The 16,739-nt window shown below is 35.0% G+C and overlaps 1 protein-coding gene across 2 annotated transcripts in view; it reads right to left on the bottom strand.

The window, feature by feature from the left end:
• The window catches only part of Schip1 (Schwannomin interacting protein 1), a 190,859-nt gene that overhangs the window by 157,903 nt on the left and 16,217 nt on the right, over positions 1 to 16,739 (bottom strand). For both annotated transcript variants that reach the window (XM_074131977.1, XM_074131975.1), the window contains exon 2: positions 5,541 to 5,593. The gene's annotated coding sequence lies outside the window, so the exon portion shown is untranslated. The remainder of the gene's footprint in view (positions 1 to 5,540; positions 5,594 to 16,739) is intronic.

Genomic DNA, 16,739 nt, shown 5'->3' with positions numbered 1-16,739 from the left:
TTTTCCTTTAACCCTTGCCAGAATTCCGGTCACTGATGAGTTTCCTTACAAATCAGAGGACATCAGAAGAAAGTGAGTCTAGAACACAATGGTACCTGCAGATTCAGTGAGGACATCTCCTAACTAACTACGATGCCACTATTCAAGGAAGATTCAGACGACTGGGTAATTACCAAGTGCTGGAGGAGGACATACCCTCATTAAAAACCTTCTCAGATACTGGGATTTATTCATAATCTGGAACTGGAGGAGGTGCTGTAGGGATACACCTTATGATTAAGGAGAGTGAGGTCCCAAACACACAGTCGTAACTCCCTCCCAAAGCTTTGCTACGCCCAAAATGTCGCAAGTAAATCTTGGTTTCAACTTTCTAAGTCACCATCTCTTTTTTTTATTCAAACTCCAAAAAGCAATCCCATAACATGAACGTTCCATAATTTCCAAGATCCTAGAGATGACGTTTATGGAATTAATGACAGATCAAGTTCTGTGCATTCTAAAGTGGCACTTCCAGAATTAGAAGTCTTGTGTAAAGAGGAGAAAAAGTGACTCAAGTATATACATTGGTTCTATCGGCAATGAAACTGATTGAAGACAATTCATGAAGCGAGTTCAGAGCTGAAGATTAAAAGATATATGAGATATTGAGATGTGGAGGACCTTAATCATCTGCATCATAAATTGGATACACAATACTGCAAAGCGTGCCAATTATACAATCATAATATTTTATTCAAGAAATTACAAGTTCTCCTTCACAGCTGGTTTTGAAGGCCTTACAGATGGTGTTATTTGTTTAATTAAAATTCTATTTTCTCAAATTGTATAAATAGTTTTAAAAGAAACCATAACAATACTTCAAAACTGAAGTTCCACGCACACAATACGAGCACCAATTCCGCCAGCTCCATACAGGAAGCATTTTAATGATGCCATGCACTTTATTCACTCTATATATTACTGCCAAGTTGATTCATTTAATTATTCTATCTGCATTTTGATTAATGACTAACTTATTGATTTGATCAACTTACAAACTCACGCTATTCGATAATTTATTACACATAACGATAACATATCAAATTACCTGACTAATAATTCATTAATCTAGGTAGCACCCATGCTTTTCCTATAAAATGAATTTATGGCAGTAGACTAATATAATTGATCACTTTATGCAAATGTTCTCTGGCACTATTGTATTCTAATTTTACACTTTATAATATTTATTAGTATTACTACACTGCCTACATCTTTAAGTTAATTTTAATTAATGAATTGGAATAACTTAGCTAAGTTGATAATGTAGAGTTTTTATATCTCTAAATAAGAATTCGGTGTAATCGGGCACATTTTCACCAGTAATACCCGTTTTGAGGACGAAAGGGTGGTTTTTATAAATTAGTCTGAGTGACAACAAATGTACAATATAATTCAAAAAAGAAATATAGTTATGTTGAAAAATATAATTGGTTTAAGCGTTACCACAAGATCCGTGAATACTTTATTGAATATATTTCTTCTTGCTAAGCGAGAAAGCCTCCCTAAACCTCCTAAGCGAGGCTTTCTTGTACTTAGAAAGGTATGCCTCCTCCTCAAAAGAGCCCTTAAATAATTTGTACAGCGAAAATTATTGAAAATAGAAGTTATTCTACTTATGAACAGATCAAGATTTAAAAAAAAATCAAATTTCTTTTACAGAAACCTCATGAAGCAAACTCCCAAATTGAATGAAAATCCAAACCATCCAGAAAGAAAGGAAACAGGCATACGATAACGTGAACTTCTCTACACTAGATTTGGAATAGAAGAAAATCTATCTTTGTGAAAACCCACAAAACTTCCTCTTAGTTTTCACAAAGTTCTAACACATTGAATTTTCTTCATATACGTAATTTTAAAATAAGTTTTAGTGTTGCCATCATTGAAAAGTTTGGAAAACCGCAGATTAAACAAAAATTTCAATTTAGAAGCGAACCTAATTACACCTTCTCCTTGAATAAACTTATTTCTAATTTCATTGGGAAAATATCTGAAGTAAATGTTGATGATCTAGATGAGCGTAAACAGTAAACCAAGTTTGTAGAACTGTTAAGAGAATTTTGGAGAAAATTTTGAAAAATCCATTTAGCAACAGGTACTTCCGTCTAAAGCTAAAGGATTTTGATTCTTACAGTGAGACTCACGTCACCTAGTAGTTAGGGCCAATAGAAACAGCACAGACTGACTCAAGGCAGCAAGAAACCTTCTCTTAGCAATAAAGAGGAAGATAAAATGCTTAAACTTATCTAAGTAATGTACTGTAATTTTTACATTAAATGTATTACTTGAAAGACATTTTAAGTTTCTAATAAAGATTGCCGATGAACGGATGTTTAAATAATGAATTTACTCTATTCATTAAATAATTTAAATTTAATTTAGATTTTGTGTGTATATTCTATGCAAGAGTGTTGATTAAGAGACAGGCGGTTGTTTCCTTTTTGTTAATAACCAGTTACCGCCTCATCCAAATATTAGCATATTGCTCTGTTCTCGGTCTCTCCATTCCTGGCCAAGGTGATGGTGATGAGTGAAGACTTGGAGACCGCAGGCAATATCAGCGAGTGGTGGCCCAGGAGGGGCGGTAGTTCCATTAGGAGGTCGCAAGCTCAGGGGGAAGAAACTATCAACCCCAGCCACAAGTCTATACTCTGTTGCTATTAAGAAGCAATTGTACAAAGAACCAGCTCCCCACAGGGAATTACGTATGCATGGAACTTCTAGATTGAACCACTGAACTGAAATAGTCTACAGTGAACAAAGCGGGAATTGGTTTGAAGTGAATGAGGGGAGAGGTGAAATGATGACTATAGTGAAATCTCTCTCTCTCTCTGTCCCCGTAGACCCTTGTAGGGTTGCTGCGGCATAATTAAGCCCAGACTAGAGATAACCAGCTCCATTCTGGGCCACCTGTTCTAGTAGATCACCCGCCTCTATCTTCACTCTACAGCCTTCTATTCTCTTTTCCTCTTAGAGTGTCACCAACTTCGTCACCTCGGATCAAAAACTCCCCGCTTAGTGGTGCCACATCCATCAATCATTATTAATAACAGTAATCAATCTGGCAATTATACTAACTAAAGTATAAATAGGCCATCGCTGATTAAGAAATTTTATAACTATTATTACTAATTTTTGAAGAAGCTAACAAAAAATCAGTGAGAGAATAGTTGCACAAAAAAACTAGCCGGGTAAGTAACAACTCAATAAATCAATCGGATATGGTGCTACATAATAAGTCCCGCAGGAAAGTAGCTACTCAAAAAATTTGGTCGCAAAACGTGAAGAAACCAAGCAAGGAAGTGCCTTTTCAAAATCCTACCAAATTTTATCAAAATCGGGCCAAAATTTACAGAGTAATTAGTAATAATAATTTTGGAGGGGGCCTTACATAAAGGGAGCTAACTCCTCTCCCATTCAATGTACAGCGTCGAGACCCCCAAAAGGCATATCTACATAAAATTCCGAATCGAATGACACTTCATTCATGAAAATCGGTTCGCGCGTTTAGGCGCTACGCAGTTTACAAAAAAGGTAACAACAACAACAACAAGAAGAAGAACAAGAACAATTTCTGAAAATAACATTTTTGCTCATTTTCAGCAACTTTTTTCTCAAAATCCATTAGATCTGGGATCTTGAAAAAAAATTACAGTTATAAAGGAGGGTTTACCCTATATTTTAAAGAAAATTTGGGAATTTTATCTTTTATAGAAAAAGAGAAAAAAATTGTCAAAGTTGGGTGTTTTTCAACGTTACGCTTTTTCGTACAGTTTTTGACGATCAACCCTTATACAACTGTCCTACCGGACAGTTTTAATTTCAAGCCGAGAAGCAGCAAACAAACAACTCAAAAAAATTAAGTGGGGAAGCTACTACTCGAAAAATCAAAACGAGTATTAGCTTCTCATTCTTGCCAAGTTTTTTTGCTTTGTTTTCATGAGTGGACACGAAGAGGAAGCAGGAATCTAAATTTCGGGGGACTCATCCAGAAATGGATGTGACCATTCACTCGGACTAATTTGGCGGTTGTTCCAAAAACCATGTCTTAACTTAATGGAGGGAGCTATAACGCTGGGATGGTTACCAAGGCATGCCAATGGATATGGCAAATAGCACATACTCGTATCTTAGCGATCCCGATGGTAACTGGCCGCGCGTACCTAGACTGTGCTGAAAGCCATTGTCATCTTAACCTGGTCTAATGCCTTCTTGGTACTCCACAGGGTGTACCATAGTTATGTAGTCCCAGACGCTGTGAAATGGAAATGGCCTGTTCAATCCCTTCTATTTGCAATGTAATCGCCTGACTGGCACTGTCAGAATTCAGCTTCCTATGATTTTTCGTCTTAGAAAAATTGTGTAAACACACACACGCACACAGAAACATAAATAAAACAAATTTAGAGAAACCGCAAAACTCAATTTAGAAAATCTAGCATGATCACAATACTCTCACATTATCTAGTAAGAGAAAATTAATATTCGAAAGAATTTTCCCCCCCATCGGAGACGTCTGTCAAGTGATTTCCTATTCTGAATTCCAAGATAAAAGTAAAGCTGAGATCTTGGAAGTAGAAAAGAGATCCAGTCAGAGAAAAACTATTCCAGTTGAAATGAACAGACTGCCAGGAGTGATAAACGTTTTCCCTGACACAGGAAACTTCCAATGAACAGGTGTCAATACCTCCGTTCCACACCATAGAATGTAATTTCCCTTCAATACCTTGAAACATTTCCTCGCTTAACTTAAATAAAGCAACGCTCTATCCAACTACTACAATGAAGAGAACCTACCATCACAGATGCGAGCTTATGTAGAATTAGACACAATCCTGACACCTGTCTTACAGAACAAAGTACACCAAAACGTACTTATTTTAAGTTTTTCTACGAAAAAGCCAAGAGAAAACTACAAAGTTAATTTTAGTATTATCTTCCAGAGGGTAGTTGTAAATAATCCATTTTCAAGAAGACTTAGATAATGACTGAGACTTAGAGAGGAGGACTTAGATTGACTGAGGTGTTTAAAGTAGTTTTTTCTTTGATCTGGAGTCTCTTTTTGCTTTGGTGTTTCGATTGTATACTCAATCTTCTTCAGAGCTATTAACTTTGACTAACATTTCGACTAACTAAAAGCTAATTTTTAAACAGAGTAATATAATTTAATTTTTATTATATTAAATAAAATTCAGTTGACTTTCATAACTTCGGCAATGTAAAAAAAGACTTCTTATTATTTCCTGACGAAGCCTCCCAGAACCAGAGAAAATCTGTTAATTTCCAAGTGTTGGAGAACAAAGCAACTTTTTATTTGTAAGTATTTTATAAAAGTTAAGTTCCAGTAATAAGTCTTACTACGAGGCAGCTAATCGTTAATAACAGCAATAGTTAAGAACAGTTGAATCAAATAAATTTTGATTCAGGAATTGGATTATGTTGCCAATAAAATGTGACTTTATTAAATCGCCATCAAATTAAATAAAACATTCACGTACCTTTATTCCTCTTTTTGGGTGGGAAAACAGGTCAACTCTCGTTCTCCCTGATCCTGAAATAACAATTTAAAAACATTAGATTTATTTACCATCAACATGTTCAGACATTTATATTCAATAAAATGAGTTTATTGAACATGAAACTTTTATTTAATTATTTTTGTTTACAGAAATTTAAACCTCTTTAATTATAAGTTCGTTTAAATTTTAAATTTACACCTCATAAATACATTAATTTATAATATCATCACAAAGTATTGATGTAAATGACCTATTTTTACAGTACTGCCCTCTAAAAAGTAAAAGTAAAGTAAAGTAATCGCCTATTTTTTCAGGCGGGCTTAACGTCCAACTACCAATTAGGTGTCGTAGATGGAGGCGACTAGCAAACATACTTTACTGTAAATTTCTTTTATTAACCATTAAATAAAATCCAAGGCCTAAAGCCCGGGAATCGAACCCAGTACCACAATACATATTAGCTTCGCAGGTCTCGCCTCTAACCGCTCGGCTACCGTGGCGCTTTATTAGTACTGCCCTCTATTTAATGCTACTATTATCATGCGGTTGTTACCTGTTTCGATTTTCCTTTCTCAAACCTCTTGAATTCTTCTCGAATAATGCAAGAATACTTCTGAGATTATGGCTGAATGAGAGGAGCTTCAGTTTAATGTAAATTGATCAAGGCGAATCAAGTTTTGGTTTTGGAGTTAAATTAAAGTCTGAGAACGATCATTAATGTCTTAGATTAAATTCGAAATTATAATAATTTGATTCTGATTTTAACAGACAGAATAAATTTGATTTATGTTTATTCTTGGCAGAATAAATTTGTATAAAAACTGACACTATTTAATATTATTTGGGAAATCTGAATAAATTTAATTAACAACCAAAGATTTCCATCAAGAATAGTGAGTGAAATGGTTAACCTTAATGTTCAAGATAAATAAATAATTTTGACAAAGGAAATAAGTTTCGGTTATAATACGTTATAATGATGAGCAATACTTGAAAGATTTCAAATAAAAACCAACTAGATATAATTTGAAATTATTACTACAGTCATGAAAATCGTGCTTAATCAAAAGCAATATTGAGGACTCCGAAGGAAGAAGTAGCCATTTCTTTAAGGAGCTTCCCTGCTGCTATCCCAATCTAACAATAAAAAGAGGTGACTGATATGTGTGACATTTGTAAAATCAAGCTCATCTTGTACACAACTCATTCATATACATTTTAACAGTTTCAAGGTCTAATGAGATGGCCTTTTTTAGGCTAAAATATCCATTTAATATTGTTTAAAACATAGAGAAGTTTTTGTTTATTAATCGACCAAAATCTTAGAATTCCTTTAAAATACAGAAACTTAGCTTACGTTAGGAAGCTAAACCACAAAATCTATTAAGCCGCTATTGGATATGGCTCATAGCTCTTTAGTCAACAATCTACAATAATTCTATTAATATAGAACTGAATATAATAGAATGTAAGGTAATGAAGCTATCTAATATAGCGGAAATATCTTCGATGTTCCTCAGATGAATGATAACATCTAGAAAGCCTAAGTCAAGTTCTTTTAGCCTAATTTATCCTTCTTTTCTTTTACAGGATCTTAATGAGAAAAAAGAAACATGGAAGACCTAATTGTGTGGGTACAAGACGAAAAGAGTAGAAGAGCACATGGACTTGGAAGGGAATGGAAGTAGAGATGATGATGTCTGGGGCCTAAAACAGAAGAGGCCATTTAGGCAAAGCTACTACTAGGCACCATTTTGCAACAACGGCTCAACACCACTGGCGGTACCAGAGCCGGGGTAGAGGGGAACACAAGACAATTAGCTCTGCAACTACTTCCAAACTTGGGGCCGGCTGTTCTCACTCACTAAGTGAGGGACTGTTGCCTCCACTTACTCGACTCAGCTTTCCACTTTGCAATCTTCTCCTCCCTCATTCTTGGGCCGGTGGCGCTTCTGCTATTAGGTTCCACTTCTAGACGCCGTCCTCTGTAATATGTCCTCCATAATGACTCTACTTCTAGCCCACTTCCAGCACTTCCTCTCTCTCTCTCATCCACTCACTTTGCTTCCTCTTTTCACCACCTTCTCAACCTTTTTAAAATCAGATTATTTTATGAAGGGTGCAACGCCCTCCAAAGTGAGCAAATTTAGGCCAAACTAATTTTTAAAAACATAAAAGAACTCAAATTTTTAACGTTTTCAATTTTACTATAGTTTAGTAAGTAATTAAACTGTTACGCAGAAAATAAGCAAAATATAAGTATGAGGCGCTGAATTTAGACATCAATCGGAAATGCTTCCATGGAGGAAATTTAAAAATAAATTTAATCCATAATTCAAAATTGCACTGAAGAGTCAGAATTAATGATAAACATAATTTATGGTATTCAGCATAATTGCACAAAACTGTAACTTTATATTTCAACTTGCCCTTAGAACTCAAACGTTTAACATACAACACTATCCTCAAACCTATGTGGACTTACGGACTAGAGCTGTGGGGTTCAGCCAAACCTACAAACATACGGACTGTACAAGACATTTCAGTCAAAACTACTCCGACAGATAGCTGACGCTCCTTTCTACGGTGACTAACCTCACTCTTCACAAAGACCTCAACATTCCCTTCATAGACCAACTTGCTAAGACTAAATACCAAAAATTCCATACTACTCTCTCGACTAGCTCTAATCCTCTTGTACTGTCTCTCACTTCTTCTGACATCCCTAACACTCCTCGCCGACTGAATCGCTAGTGGCCTCACGACTTTCTTGTAGGCTGAAGAACTAAATCATTACTCTCCTATCTCCTCCTCCTATTCTCCTCACACTCTCCTCCAAACATTCTCCTCTCTCCTATACAGAGAGGGTAGCTTCTCTCCTCCTGCTCTCCTCCCGCACCAGTTCATCATACTCTTCATATTTACTTATTGTATACAATGTATACAATAAGTAAATTACTAAATAAATATTAAAAAAAATATTTCAACTTCTTTCTTTTAATTTAGCATAATAATAAGTTTAGGGAACGCTTAGGATGGAACACGAGAATGCAAAATATGAAGGGAAAAAGAACAGATAGACCTGCAGCTATGTAAACAACAGAACTGTTCGCCATTATCACCTCATTAACAGTATGCAGATCAAATAAGAATAAGGGCGCTAATTGGAATTCAAAAGAGGAAATTTGAAACATCAGTTTCACTGGAAAAGTATTGGCCAATTAGCCGACGCTATTTACAATTATATGGCGAACGAATCATCGAAGGACCACTTAAATGCTAAATCCTATATCCAAGGACGGGTGTAATGTTTGCGGTGGACAGTTGGGGGCGGCAAATAGGAATTGTACCAGCTAATGAGCAAGCTAATTAGTGTAATTATTAGGACTGGTGGACAACAGAGGAGGAACAGTGCACTGTAACTGTATAGCTGACCATTAAGGCCACACCAGGTGGCTCAGTTTGGAAGTGGTAACCTCAGTACTGTTACATATGAACCACCAACGAGGAGATCGGACGGACTGTTCCATTGCCATCTGAGCACCCAGTGCCTTCCCTGTTTTTTTCGCAGATAGGGTTGAACAGATAAATTGTTTCTTCGCCAGAATAGATAAATAATTGTCAGAATTAATAAAAATCTAGAAACTCAAGAAAGACTCCTGAGAAGCTCAAGTTTCTTCTATTAGTTCCACAAAATTTTAAAGACAATTTTCACCGCCCTTTTCGAGAAAATCGTTCTCCCAAAAAAAAACTCACAAATATCTATTCAGCAAAATAGAATTTCTGATCAGCTGATTTGGTTGAACAAAAATACCAAATATTGAATTTGAAATTTCAGAGATTTTCTTTCTTTGAATAATGTTTACGTCCACACGTATTCACAAGGAATGTTCAATTTGTAAACTAAATTTTCTGACTCAGAGAACATGAAAATATATAAGTGGCTTGGTGCAAGAAGTGCCAATGTCAGATTTTGGTAAAAATGAGTAAAAAATCTGTTTTGATATATTAACCATCCAAATTTTTCTTGCAAGGAGTGCCGAAGTCAATTTCAAAGTAGTACCTGAGTTACTACAACGTACCAGTGCCAATGTCAAAATTTAGCATCAATATTTCCCCCCTCCTGGTAAACCAAAGAGGACGTACACTCGTAATCCTTTTTTTGACATTGGCACTTCTTGCACCAAGCCACAGCTGTTAGATATAAAAGAAAAATGATTGTTTTTATTGAAAACAAACGAAGAGAACTTAAAAATAAGTACCTCTTTCTCTTTAGATGTCTATTCTAACTTGAATTAAAGTGATTATAACTAAACTAAAGTCAATATAACTAAACGTGATAGATGTCTCCTAGAACTTGCGATTCTTTGAGTTACAAAAAATTTTACTGTAGCTGATTCGTAAGCGAATATCCCACCATTGTCAGTTTTAGCTGAAAAATTTTACGAAAGAAAAAAGTAGTTTCCAATGAATTGAAAAGTGGAAGAGAAATGAGAAGGCAGAACATAAAAGACTTGCAGTAAAGAGAAAAACGAAGTTTTTATTTGAAAGAAAGGAGAAGGGTCGGATGGCAGGATATCCGGATAAAGAAGGATAGAGAGCTCATTCTTCATTACCTCTCCTCTCTATCGTATAGTATTTGGATAAACCCAATCATTCTTTTGCTCCTTTTAGCCGCTGGGTCTACAAAGTCCCTACACAAACTAAGTTAACTTTGTCGAATGGCCATTCTCTGGGGACCGGTTAATTTAAATGTAGTACCAGAGGTAATGATTTTCAACTGATCCTCGTCCGTAATCTACTAGAACATTAAACTTCTACAATTCTACTAACCTTGGCAAATCGAATACTCCCATGTAGAATTCAATTCTTCTCTATGTTATTACAAACTGGACCTATGTCCTTACATCGCTGTCAAATTAAATTTTCTGTCTATATGATTCTACTACCACTTTTAAATTCTTATCTGAGAGGGGCATTCAGTTAACAGACTGTCTACTGTCCAATTCCACACAGAGTGATGGGATTTACAATCTAATTAAGTTTATTGAATCCTTTTATTCTCGGATAAATTAAATTAGGAAGTTAATTTATTCAACATCCGTTGCTCATTGCTTCATAAAAACTGGGCCGCCTGAAGATACAGAAATTCTTCTTTAAGGACTTCCTTCCTTTTTACCGCTACTCTACTCTCCTTCCCCCAAAAAATCGGATATGAACACTCTCAAAATATTATCTTTCTCAAATTTAACTCAAAACTTCGAATTCCTACTAAATATAGCTTAGCCTTTAATACAGGTCCACTAAAATGAAAAGACTTTTGAGGAGAAATGTGACATTCTATAACCCTTTCATATTATCAATTTTCATCAGAAGAACTTCAAATAAAAGCTTTAGATTTAGAATATCTGTTCTTCAGAACAAAAAACCCAGTTTTTCGGATCCTCGAAACCTAAAAATTTACAGAAAATTTGGTACGAAAGCCACACCTCCTCCTCTTACGTGCAGATTTCCTCTTTTTAAATATGATACTTTTTCTTGAAAAATCCAGTTCCAAAATACTTCAAGGAATTTTTGGTTCCTACGTGCCTCAGCAATCTCAGTTCTTTCTTCTCTTCACCAAGCTTGACAGCAAGGCCCATAAATATTCAAAAAAGGTTCTTGGTGTGAATAATGAAAAGGTGAACTTCATCCAAGAGGAGCAAAACAGCGTTAAAGTATTGTTACAGTGAGAAGAGGGTAAGGAAGTAGGGATGTAGGCGATGGCGATGTGGCGGAGGGTAGTGAACCCGGGGAATAGTACAGACTGTCCGCTCTCTCGCCGATGAATGGAGACTATGGGCTGACCCCAATGAGGGATGGCAACTCGTGCTACCCTAGCCGCTTCCAAGTTTTGCTGCACGATACCTCCAACTCTTCTTCGGGAAAAAAGAGAACCAAACAATTCCTCTTCCCCTGATCCATCCCTTTTACACCAACAGCGTCCACTCTATCAGTACTATTGCAAACAACCCAAAAACAACAAATTCAACCTATAGTCACATTTCCATATTTTACCAACCGGTTCATAATCCAGAGGTTTACGGCCACTTTTGAAACTTTATTGTGATTCGTGAATTTATAGCAGTACGGCAAGTTTTTGTACATGCGCATACTTTATTGGTTGAATTTAAAAATTTACCCTATCCTACTCAAATCCATCTCTCTCACACACTTAAGTAGAGATTACGCTGTGTTCATTTACATGCAAGCAAATAAAGGAATTTTATTCTGCTCTGAGATTTAAATCGTTACAGGAAGCGAAGGGAGTTCACCGCTTTAGGAAATGGTAATCCCAATCTTCTCCCTGACACACAAACACATTTGACGTACAAATTTGTAATCAAGTATAAGAAAAACATTTATTTCGAATCAAAAATCAAGACAGAAAATTATCAAGGGGAAGTAAAAACCAGTTAGCTCCATAAAGAGCAATAGGACTTCTTATCAGGAACTTTGCTGTCCCTAAAAATATTCCAGCTTAACTCTAGGTAAACAATAAAACTATCTGGAAGGACAGAACAGCTGTAAAAGGGTTGAGCGTGAAGAACTGCACGAAAAAGCGTAACGTTGAAAACAACTAACTTTGTTTTTTTTTTACTTAAAAAAAGAAGATAAAATTCCCAAATTTTCTATAAAATATTTACCCAGACATATCCAAAGCCTGAATAGTTATAGCAACTTCAAATTGTTATTTCTGATTAAATTGAATTTTGAGAATTTGACATGAAAGTAACACTTGTTCTCCATGAAAGTAAGAAAAAATTAAAATTTATTCATCTTTAATCAAAATTGTTCTGTCAAAAAAGTCATCTTCTTTGATGACTTTCAAATGGAAGAAAGATAATTACCAAACTTCTACGAGTATCATAAGTGTTTTGATTTGTTTTAACGCCAAGCTTACTCAAGATACCCATTATCAAATACCTAAACAGTCAGCACAGAAGATTAACTAAACCTTTATGTTCACTATATGAAACAAATTATAACGGTTAGCCCTGAAGCCAGGGCTTAGTCCCTAGGTCGAAAGCTTGGCAATAAAACAAATGAAAACATTATGACTGAAATTGGCAATAATTGTTTTCGCCTTGGATAAATTATAATTAAAAACCGTAACAATTATAACTAATTAAATTTAATGTAGCGGGAAATTACTGATTACATTAGACTATATTACTTAGACTATATTATTATATTACTTAGTAGTAATAAAGTTGTCCTGAGTCACGTACAAATAACCAGATGAAATGGAGTCCCTGTTTTGAATGATGATTTAAAAAAAAAAATCGTTTGGAATATATATATATACACAAAAGAATTTAGTATGCTGAACCGAGCAGTGATACTCAAGGACGGATGAAATAGGTCAGCTAGAGAGAAGAGAGAAAACCTCCGGGTTGAGTTACGGCCGAAGGCAATGTGTGTTCGGGCTTAATGTTGTGGCTTGCAATCCAATAAACTTTACTAACAGACAAAGAACTTTCTTCCTCACAACCGCCGAGGAATTCTACACCCATGATTCTACACATTAGGGCGCAAGAAAGAGAGAGAGATGGATGGATAGTAGAGATATACGCGCTATGTTGACATAATTTTTTTTTTTACTTCAGTATGTTTTTGATAGAAAAACTTTGCTATGAACTAGGGATGATGCCGTAGTTATAGTTCTCATCTAAAACGCTAGCAACATCAAACCCTAGGGCTACCTAATTCCTCTGGGAACCCTTCGGATAAATTAAAAGAAAATTTATTGTTTCATACCCTGAAGATTAGCAAACCAAGGTTTAATATTCATCGTAGAAGCCATTTGCGGAAAAAAACAGGAACTCTATGAAAAGAAAACTCATGTCTTCATAAAAGATATTTGATTGTGAGTAACTCTAAAGTTTTATTTCCGGTCAATAAAGGAAAGTGCACAAGATAATAAAATTTCCTCTCATCAGGAAAAAAAGATAAGTAAAAAGTAATTAAAAGGTAATTATTATTTTCTGAAATTTAACAGTAACATTCTAATTTTTTTATTACAATTAAATATAAAGTACTTCTACAAGGTATTCCTATTATAAGAACTGATGTTACTCTCTTTTTGTCTCCTTTCCCCCCAAAAAAACATTAATTCATTCCCTCCTTTGTCTCCAGAACATTACTTATCTTCAACATCAACAAAACATGAGCAATTTTAACTGGAACGCTCACTCCTTCTTTGAGTGTAGTAAGGAATCCAGTTTATCTCCAGACCAGCGCTTCTTCCCTCTTTATTGCGATCCTACATTCTTTAAGGAGGAGGTAAACCAACTTTTAGAGCACTTCCTATCCTACTTCTTATTTGGAAATTCCTTTCCACTAACTATCCATGGCCCTTATTCTATGAGGAGACGGCCTTGCTCAGTACAAAAAGGTTTTAATTTGCAATGTTTAATATATATTCTATACTCGTTGGAGTTACTAATTAATTTGAGTAATTATTTTATTTTAAAAATAAATTCATTTCCTAGCCTCCTGTTAGAGAAAAACGACTAGAACCATTTTCTAAAGGGTTAAGTTTTAATTTAAAATTAAAATTAAATAAGGGATACCTGAGGCAGTAAAATGAATAGAAGATCTGATCGTTACTTAGAAATATCGATAACCCATATCAGCCTTTGATTAGGATTAGAATGCCTTTGAGTTTTCAGTGGAGTGCTAGTGATAAATTCAATCGAAGCCAAAGTTTGGTTCTTTTGAAGTTCATAATTAAAATTACCATTCTTTAATTAAATTCTTATTTGGGGCAAACCATATCATCCAAAAATAGGACCACGCAAGAAATAAACAGAAGAATCTCCATTGGTTGGAAGAAGTACTGGTCTCTAAAGCATATTTTTAAAGCTCCATTAAATGTTAGCATTAAAAAGTGGGTATTTGACGCATGTGTACTTCCGTGTCTCCTTTATGGAGCCCAGACTTGGTCGCTGACTAAAAAGAATGAGAAACGGTTGCGTACCACTCAAAGAGCGATGGAGAGGAGTATGTTGGGGGTAAAGAAGAAAGACAGGATTCAAGCCACAGAAATCAGGAAGAAGACTCTGCTTACGGATCTGGTAGTAGCAGCTAAGAAACTCAAGTGGAACTGGGCAGGTCATATTTCTAGGTTAGAAGGTGACAGGTGGACCAAAGTCTGTACTGAGTGGTGCCCGGCGAACCGGAAGAGGAAGAAAGGAAGACAGTTTCGCAGATGGAGGGACGAGATAACCCAAGTAACAGGAAGTAATTATGCCAAAATAGCAAGATGTCGCGAAGACTGGAATAAAATGGGAGAGGCCTTTGCCCAGAAATGGGCCTAATTCCAAGAATTGTTTATGGAATACAAAGAAGATAACAAGTTTATTTTATTTATACAAAGAATTGACTTTTTTTAAATTTTTTATTTAATTATTTGTAAAGGATTGGTAATATAATGTACATTTTATTTTGCATTGAAGTAATAGGAAATATAAAATTTTTTTATTTTTGTACTAAGGATGTAAATCCAGGAAAAGAATAAAGGCTTATTTTTATTTTTATTTATTTTATTTTTAATTAAATTCTTCAATGTATTTTCATCAATACTTTAGTCTTTTCAACGACTAGCAAAAAAGGCAAAAAAAAATTCCTTGCAAAATCTAACAATAACAATCCAGCAATCTCTTTCCAACTACAGTAAACTTACCTCTCCCTCAAACCACACACACCAACCCAAAATACAAAGCTGAAGAAATCATTAAGAATTGATCAAACAGTCACTTTACTTTGAACCACTCTGATAAAAATCTTGAGAATTGGATATGAGATTGAATAAATTTGTTTTCCATGACTTCAATAAAATAACTAGGAATATCCTAGTAGAAATTAAATCTTATAGACGGATACAATTAATGAAATCTAAAATGTGTTTACCATTTATCTACTTTACGTGATTTGTAAGAAAAGAAATCTTTGCAATAAATCAGTTGATAAAGTATTCTATTTTAAAAATGTCGTCATTTGAAGTCTTTTAAAAAAGAAGTACTAGAAATATCTAATAATTTATTTAATAAGGAAGTATTGGTAAAGCATTGGATTTTAAAAACTGAACAGAGTACTGACCGGAAATTAAAAAAATATATATGAATGCTTCAGACCTGTACGTACACTAGCAACAAATAGATGTTGCAAACCATTGCATTCTTACTGATGTGATGCAACATTTGATCTTGATAATTATTCATTACTGCAATGAATGACACAATAGATGCTAAGGGTGTGTAGTATGAGATGATTTGGCCTGTATCTAGTATGTTGATCAAGTAATAATGTCACTTGGGAAAAAAGTCAAAACCCAATCGTAGTGGTTGTAAAAAAAATCACATGCATGGAAAGTCAAAATGTTAGTTCTGTAAAAAAAGCTGGGTAATCATAATTTAGGCATTTCTACATTTGATTAGATAATCTCGATAAAAATCGGGGAAGGGATTGGCTAAGTGGTTTAGCGTATACTGGATTCCAGCGCGGAAGTCCCGGGTTCGAATTCAGCTGCTGGCCCTTAGATTTTCTTTTTTTTGGAGCTTCTTACATTTTTTTTTTGACATTACCAAACCACTTACACTTCTCAAAATCAGCTGGATAACTCCGTTCTAGTTATTTTCTTCAAATTCCAAATTTCTCGCAACTTATTTAAATTTATCAAAAAGGTGTGATTCCTCTTTTATTTTCATAACTATGAATATAATTTTTTAGAATTAGTTTTTAGCTATTTAATATGACTAGTTTGATCTGAAAATACAAAAGGTACCTCTAGTTTATTTATTTATTTATTTATTGTTATAGTGGTCTTGTTTGCACATTAACCAATTACTTTATATGAGGGCTGGAAAAGGTACCTCTAGTTAAAGAGTATATTACGCTCGCCACACTACTGTTGCAACACAACAATTTTGTATAATACACTTATGTAGAAATAATTGATGACATGTGCGTGCTGCGTCCGTACAATAATTCTACCCACACAGTGCGTGACCCAATGCCTAGGTTAGATACGAGCTGGGAGAAACTGTTGTAATGCATCACACGGAAGCTACCAGAGGTAAAGTTTAGCAAGAGTAGAGAGTGTGGTTAGAGGCAGGGAAAGAAATCCAAGTAATG

This window comes from Rhodnius prolixus, unplaced genomic scaffold (genome assembly GCF_049639745.1).
Source record: "Rhodnius prolixus isolate KJV_2025 unplaced genomic scaffold, Rpr scaffold_4, whole genome shotgun sequence".
NCBI classification, from domain to species: Eukaryota; Metazoa; Arthropoda; class Insecta; order Hemiptera; family Reduviidae; genus Rhodnius; species Rhodnius prolixus.
Note: the sequence above shows the minus strand (reverse complement) of the source record. Positions and strands in the feature narration are given on the sequence as shown.